Here is an 8062-nt window from a genome sequence, read left to right as displayed (position 1 = left end):
CCCCAATACAGGGCCCTACATGGCCTATAGCATAATTCTAATTTTACTCAAATGGCAAAAATCTTCTTTGATACACTCAGAACACTGTGGAATATTTGGTACTTGTTGGCCAAGGCTGGAAGATCTGTCCTTCTTTCTGTGCACAGGAGAAAACAGTGACATTTGAGACCAAGGAATGTGTGTGATTATAAACCAACAAATGCTCAAGTTTCCATAAAACAAGATGGAGAACTGGGTACCCTGTTTCATTAAAAACAAAGAACAAAACAAAACAAAAAGTATATGCCTTTGAGAATATGTAAGAATCCTGGATATCTGGCCCTGAAGTCTGAGGGACTTTCTTCACCATTTTCTTACCAAATCTAGTTTAAAGCTTTCTCTAATGCATTAGAAGAATTTTTCTAAAGGAGTGACAAAAGTACATGGTACAAAGTGGCTTAAAGTGACTGTAACGTTGTTTTGCAACATTTTAGGCAGGATTGGGACTATAATATTCATTACTGTTTGATATGGTTTGGCTCTGTGTCCCCACCCAAATCTCACCTTGAATTGTATTCCCATAATTCCCACATGCGGTGGGAGGGACCTGGTGGGAGATGATTGAATCATGGGGGTGGATTACCCATACTGTTCTCATAGTAGTAAATAAGTCTCACGAGATCTGATGATTTTATCAGGGGTTTCCACTTTTGTGTCTTGCTCATTCTCTCTTTGCCTGCTGCCATCCATGTAAGATGTGATTTGCTCTTCCTTGCCTTCCACCATGATTGTGAGGCTTCCCCAGCCACGTGGAACTGTAAGTCCAATTAAATCTCTTCTTTTTGTAAATTGCCCAGACTTGGGTATGTCTTTATCAGCAGTGTGAAAACAAACTAATACACTGTTTGTTCAAAAAGAGCCATCCATGAAAGATGTATACGGTGTGAACCTTATGAAAGAGGAAAAAGAAGATTGCAGTGTGACTAGGACAGGATATGTTATACTGCATTTAAAAGAAATGAATCCTCGAATCCCAGAGTCTTGAAACAACACAGCTAATTTGTCTCTCATAGTACATGTCCATCACTGGTCAGCAGGGCGTTCTGCTGCATGTACACAAAGGCCCAAGCTGACCATCTTACAGCTCCTTCATCTGGAGAGCACATCTTCCTCCTCAGCCCTGCCGGCAGGAGAAATGAAGGCCTTTCAACTGCCTCAGCTCCTTCTGTCTCTATCTCTCCATTCTTCCTGAAAACTTACTATCTGCAGGTCCAAAAGATGATCTTTATTCATATTCCTCATTGGGAGAATGGAAATTGAAAATTGACACCCCTCCCTTCTGCTTATATTTTGTTAGCCTGAACTAGTCTATGGTCATGATTAATTGGAAGGGCACTGGGAAATGTGTGAGAAAATGGAATATTTGGGACAACAGTATTGTCTTTGCCTCAGCCTGCTCTTTTGATCACTGAATATCTATTTACACCCTATATTAGTCCATTTTCACACTCCTAATAAAGACATACCCAAGACTGGGCAATTTACGAAAGAAAGAGGTTTAATGGACTTAACAGTTCCACATGGCTGGGGAGGTTTCACAATCATGGTGGAAGCCAAGGAGGAGCAGGTCACATCTTACATGGATGGCGGCAGGCAAAGAGAGAGCTTGTGCAGGGAAACTCCCCTTTTAAAAACGTCTCATGAGACTTATTCACTATCAAGAAAACAGCATGGGAAGCCTGCCCCGATGATTCAATTACCTCCCACCAGGTCCCTCCCACAACCTGTGGGGATTTGAGATGAGATTTGGGTGGAGACACAGTCAAACCATATCATTTAGTCCCTGGCCCCTCTGAAATCTCATGTCCTCACATTTCAGAACCAATCATGCCTTCCCAACAGTCCCTCAAAGTCTTAACTCATTTAAGCATTAACTCAAAAGTCCACAACCCAAAGTCTTATCTGAGACAAGGCAAGTTCCTTCTGCCTATGAGCCTGTGAAATCAAAAGCAAGTTAGTTACTCCCTAGAAACGATGGGGGTACAGGCATTGGGTAAATACAGCCATTCCAAATGGGAGAAATTGGCCAAAAGAAAGGGGCTAGAGGCCTCATGCAAGTCCAAAATCCAGTGGGACAGTCAAATCTTAAAGCTCCAAAATGATCTCCTTTGACTCTATGTCTCATATCGTAGTCACACTGATGCAAGAGGTGGGTTTTCATGATCTTGGGCAGCTATGCCCCTGTGGCTTTGCGGGGTACAGCCTCTCTCCTGGCTGCCTTCACAGGCTGGTGTTGAGTGTCTGTGGCTTTTCTAGATCCATGGTACAAGCTGTCAGTGGGTCTACCATTCTGGGGGCTGGAGGATGGTGACCCACTTCTCATGGCTCCACTAGGCAGTGCCCCAGTGGGGACTGTGTGTGGACACTCTGACCCCACATTTCACTTCTGCACTGCCCTAGCAGAAGTTCTCTATGAGAGCCCTGGTCCTGCAGCAACTTCTGCCTGGGCATCCAGGCATTTCCATACATCTTCTGAAACCTAGGCAGAGGTTCCCAAACCCCAATTCTTGACTTCTGTGCATTTGCAGGCTCAACACCATGTGGAAACTGACAAGGCTTGGGGCTTGCACCCTCTGAAGCCACAGGCAAGTCCTGCCTTGGCCCCTTTCAGCCATGGCTGGAGCGGCTGCAATGCAGGGCACCAAGACCCTAGGCTGCACGCAGCACAAGGACCCTGGGCCCAGCCCACAGAGCCATTTTTTCCTCCTAGGCCTCTAGGACTGTGATGGGAGGAGCTGCTGTGAAGACCTCTGATATGCCCTGGAGATGTTTTCCCTATTGTCTTGGGGATTAACATTTGGCTCCTCATTATGTAAGCAGATTTCTGCAGCTGGTTTTAATTTCTCCTCAGAAAATGGGATTTTCTTTTCTGTTGTATTGTCAGGCTGCACATTTTCCAAACTTTTATGTTCACCTTCCCTTATAAAACTGGATGCTTTTAACAGCACCCAGATTATCTCTTGAATGCTTTGCTGCTTAGAAATTTCTTCCACCAGATATCCTAAATCATCTCTCTCAAGTTCAAAGTTCTATAAATTTCTAGGATGGGGCAAAATGCCACCAGTCTCTTTGCTAAAACATAACAAGAGTCACCTTTGCTCCAGTTCCCAACAAGTTCCTCATCTTCACCTGAGACCACCTCAGCCTGAACTTTATTGTCCTATTGCTACCAACATTTTGGGCAAAGCCATTCAACAAGTTTCTAGGAAGTTCCAAACTTTCCAGCATTTTCCTATCTTCTGAGCCCTCCAAATTGTTCTGACTTCTGCCTGTTACCCAGTTCTAAATTCGCTTCCATAGTTTTGGGTATCTTTTCAGCAATGCCCCACTCTGCTGGTACCAATTTTCTATATTAGTCCATTTTCATGCTGCTGATATATCCAAGACTGGGCAATTTACAAAGATAGAGATTTAATTGGATTTACAGTTCCATGCGGCTAAGGAGGCCTCACAATCATGGTGGAAGGCAAGGAGAACCAAGTCACATCTTACGTGGATGGCAGCAGGCAAAGAGAGAGAACTTGTGCAGGGAAACTCCCCTTTTTAAAACTATCAGATCTTGTGAGACGTATTCACTATCATGTGAACAGCATGGAAAAGACCTGCTCCCAAGATTCAGTTACCTCCCACCAGGTCTCTCCCACAACCTGTGGGAATTTGAGATGAGATTTTGGTGGGTACACAGCCAAACCATATCACTTCCTTATTCCCAATTTCCATAGACAACCTAGAAGTTCAATTTGATCAATGCGTCTGGCACCCATTCCAGAATCACTGAATGCTATACAATAGTCACCATATCAGGTTAGGACCTGACTCTTCTTGGTCTGCAGATCTAAGAGCTAAGAAGATGAGTTTTCTGCTGCCCATATAACTAGTACCCAGTGGTAGAACAAGAACAGATTAACATCAATAAACACATTCTGGAAAGCCAAGAATGGAAGTTATGAGCATTCACTCTTCTGCTTTATTGGCCTCTTCTCACTAGAAAGAAGGGGCTCTTCTTCCACTTTCTGGCTTTTTCCGGCTGTCTGAAAGGGGTCTCGTATTTCTAAGTATAATCTATCCCACTGCATAATTAGTGTAAATGATATTAAAGTGTCTGGTGGGGAGGAGAGAGGCGAGTATCTTTGAAAGGGGCAAAGACATGTCCCAAGGAGGAAGAGGTCATGGTGGGAACCCAGGTACTGCTTTGGCGACATCTCAGCAGGAGGGAGAGGAACCCGACAGGTTGGCTTAGTTTGTATCTCAGGGAGGCCCAAGGGAACTGCCATTCCACCTGTTTTTCCTTTTTCAAGGCTCAGTCTTTCCTTTTTTCTTCCCTGCCTCCCTTACGAATTTCTGGAGCACATGCTGTGTGCAGACAACACTTGGAAGTGGCCTGTGGATTTATCAGGGAATACGTGATAGGTCTTACCCTGTTGGCACCAGTAGTCTACTGGGAGAAATAATTATAATATTGTGTGATAATTCTTAAAAATAGAAATATTATCAATGTAATCTGGGAGGAGAGAAAAGGAAATGGCCAGTCCTAGAACATCGGTTTCTTCAGTGAACTCTTTATTAATTTCTGTGGTATTGTGCTCTCCTGAATCCTTATCTCAAGAAACTCTTTGACTCTTTGTTTTTTGAATGTGCTTTCTCTGTCTCATATATTTGTACTTCTTTTTAATATCCAGAGGAATTTATCATGGGTCTGTTTTTGTCCTCTAGGGTTCTTCAAATCGTATAAACTGAGGCAGTACGAGAATTTATGGAAAAATATATAAGTAGCTCATAGATTCTGGCAGCAGTGAAAAACCAGACTTGGCAAATGGCTCAGCAGAAGAGAAGTTCCTCTTCCAGTAAGATTCTGGGTAGGGCATTACCATGGGAACCTTGATACTAGAGTGGTGGTTGCTGGGACGTCTCAACTCTTTTTGCATCTTTAAGTCTCCAGTTCAACACACCAAGTCCTGAGTGGAAGCAGCTAATTGACCTCACCTTGATGTGTGTTTACATCCTGGTCACTAGAGAGTAGGGGGAGGGAATTACTGGCTTCTTCTCCCATAGTGAGGGGCGGGGCCCTGCTCCCACCAAGATCCACACAGTCAAGTTTCTTCCAAAATAGGAGAGTATTTGGATATTGAATATATAGACAAGTAACTTCTCCCTCTGTCATTGCCTGCCTCCATTTTATCAGAAAATTCTGATTCATCCCAGATCTTTAACTCCAGCTCTGACCATCTACACCTGTTTTTCCAAATGCATTCAGGGGCATCCTCTTGGGTGCTCCATGGGATCTAAACTCACATAGGATAATGACCAGGCACATCATCCTTCTTCCCCTTCTTGGACTATTTCTTTGAGAATCACCTGAGAAACGAGTTAAAAATGCAGATTTTCTAGACTTCCCCTCTCTCCTCTGCAATGCTGATTTTTGAGCTTCTGGAGGAAAGCCCAGGAGTCTGTCATTTTCAGCAGGTGGCCCAGGAAATTTTCAAACTAATAACGGCTGTGCTCTTTGGGAAACAGGGTTTTCATCTATTACAAATTTTTGCCAATGTTTTCTCTGCTGTATCTCTCAAGTCTTCCCAATCTTTTCCCTAAAACAGCATGTCTTCTCTATTGCAAAGACTACGTTCGAGCCATCTTTATTACTAACTTTATACTCTATCTGTCCCACCATCACCAGTACAGAACTTCTCATAGGCCTCTCTACCTATTCTGTGGAGATAGCATCAGGGAGATCCAGGGAAACTACCTTCTACCTTCTGCATCCCTTGGAGGTTGTCTGTATTTCCAGAAATTGAGTTTTGTGTGGCTGCTTTGGTTGATACAGTATGAGATAACTGGAGGCCGGACTCGGTGGCTCATGCCTGTAATCTCAGCACTTTGGGAGGCTGAGGTGGGAGGATCACTTGAGCCTAGGAGTTCAAGACCAGCCTGAGAAACATGGTAAGACCCCATCTCAACAAAAAATAAGAAAATTACCCAGATGTGATGGTGTAAACCTGTGGTCCAAGCTACTGGGGAGGCTGAAGTGGGAGGAGGTTGAGGCTGCAGTGAGCCATATTCATGCCACTGCACTCCAGCCTGGGTGACAGAGTGAAAACCTGTCTCAAGAAAAAAAAGAAAAAGAAAAAAAAAAAAAGATAACTAGAAAGGCACAGGTACTGACCATTTAGAATGGGTACTGACTAGAAGCAATAGGTGACTGATGCAAAAGTGGCCTGAATCCTCATCATAGTAAACAGTAACACTTTGACTAGACTTCTGTTTCTGCAACCCAACAGGTTTTCACTAGGGCAGATTTGCACAGGTCATGCCATAAGTCAAATTATTTGTCAATGTGCCCTTCTGGCCCTGCTCAAGGGATGTTCTGTGTGACCTGCAGTGAATATTTACTCTCTTGTTTGGGCACAGTATGAGCACATTATGATCCAGCCCTTATGATCTCCTTTGGATCTTTCTTTTCAAGCGTGATGGTTTAAAGGATTGTTTTGTACCATGGAACTATCCCAGAAAATTATTTTGAGGGTTCTTCTATTGTTCACTAGCCTGGCTTAAAAGTATGGCTTTACTTTCTGTCTTTATGGGAAGCGAGAGGTTAGAAGGATATGCTTGAATAAGGAGACTGCCTTCCTCTACACTGACAGTATTTTATTAAGAGGATTAGAACATTTTCTTTGTCTTGTATTTTATACATTGATATGATTTTATGTCTTCTCTCACCTTGAAACTTTCTTTGTAGATTTTAATTTAAAAGGTGAAGAGGTAGGCCTCAATTTCCTTGATTCTTTGAACTCTGAGTTGGAAGATGACGGTAGTAAATCATTGGAGGCTCAGAGGTGAGAGAGTACCATTTGTTCTGGGAGGACTCTACGTCGTAAATTTGTCCTTAGACTTACAAGAATGTTAAACACCAAAGAAAGAAGCCTACATCATCTCTATTCTCGACCTCGAGCGAGGATTAGCTTTGTCCTGGGCAGCCTGTAAGAACACACAGTCTCACTGCTCCCTTGTGTTTGTGCACTAAAGCTCTGCTCTTCATGGTCAGTCAGAGCAGTACAACCAACAGCTCAATGCCAAAGCTGAATAATATGGGAACGTATCCTGAGCACTTCCAATTTATTTAATAACGTATATATGAATCTAGGTTCACATATTCAGATACGTGAGAAATACTATCTTTTTTTTTTTTTTTTTTTTTTTGAGATGGAGTTTCACTCCTGTTGCCCAGGGTGGAGTGCAATGGTGCGATCTTGGCTCACCGCAACCTCTGCCTCCTGGGTTCAAGTGATCCTCCTGCCTCAGCCTCCTGAGTAGCTGGGATTACAGGCATGTGCCACCATACCCAGCTAATTTTGTATTTTTAGTAGAGACAGGGTTTCTCCATGTTGGTCAGGCTGGTCTCAAACTCCCGACCTCAGGTGATCCACCTGCCTCAGCCTCCCAAAGTGCTGGGATTACAGGCTAACATCTTTATTTATGTTCTCCAAATCAGTCTAATTAGAAATTGGGCATGTCATACTGAGGGGTTCTCGAGGGTCCTGGGCCTTATACAGGAGAGAGCACCTACTTGTCTGTTATTTGTCCTTATAGATCATCAGAGACAACCGCTCTCCTTGTCTACACATTCTCTTTAGGTCTGAGATCTCTCTCTGCTTGGGAAAACAAGATAGTCTGTAAACTGGTTCGGTGGGCCTATCTCTGTAGAAGCAGCACAGTCCTCTTCTCTGAGGTCTTGCTTCTCCTCCCTGACACTCCCCACCTCCTCAGCGCAGGGACAGGTCTTTCTTTTATGAAGCTCCTTCTTGCTGTCTGCTTTTTCTCTCCATTCTACAATTTCCCTGAAACCTTGTTCTTATACTGAATCATTAATGACAAAAATTTAGTTTCCCTTTCGTTGAGAACACAGGGACAAAGGCTCAGAAAGTGAGGGGTCTATTTGCGTCTTATCCTTCTAGTGTAGCAAAGAAAAAAAATAAAGAAGGCTGATAGTAGAAGTCTCATATCCTAACAACCAGGCATTTGTTGAGTT

This window comes from Macaca nemestrina, chromosome 4 (genome assembly GCF_043159975.1).
Source record: "Macaca nemestrina isolate mMacNem1 chromosome 4, mMacNem.hap1, whole genome shotgun sequence".
Taxonomy (NCBI): domain Eukaryota; kingdom Metazoa; phylum Chordata; class Mammalia; order Primates; family Cercopithecidae; genus Macaca; species Macaca nemestrina.
The sequence above is the reverse complement of the archived record's forward strand: the minus strand, read 5'-3'. Positions refer to the sequence as shown.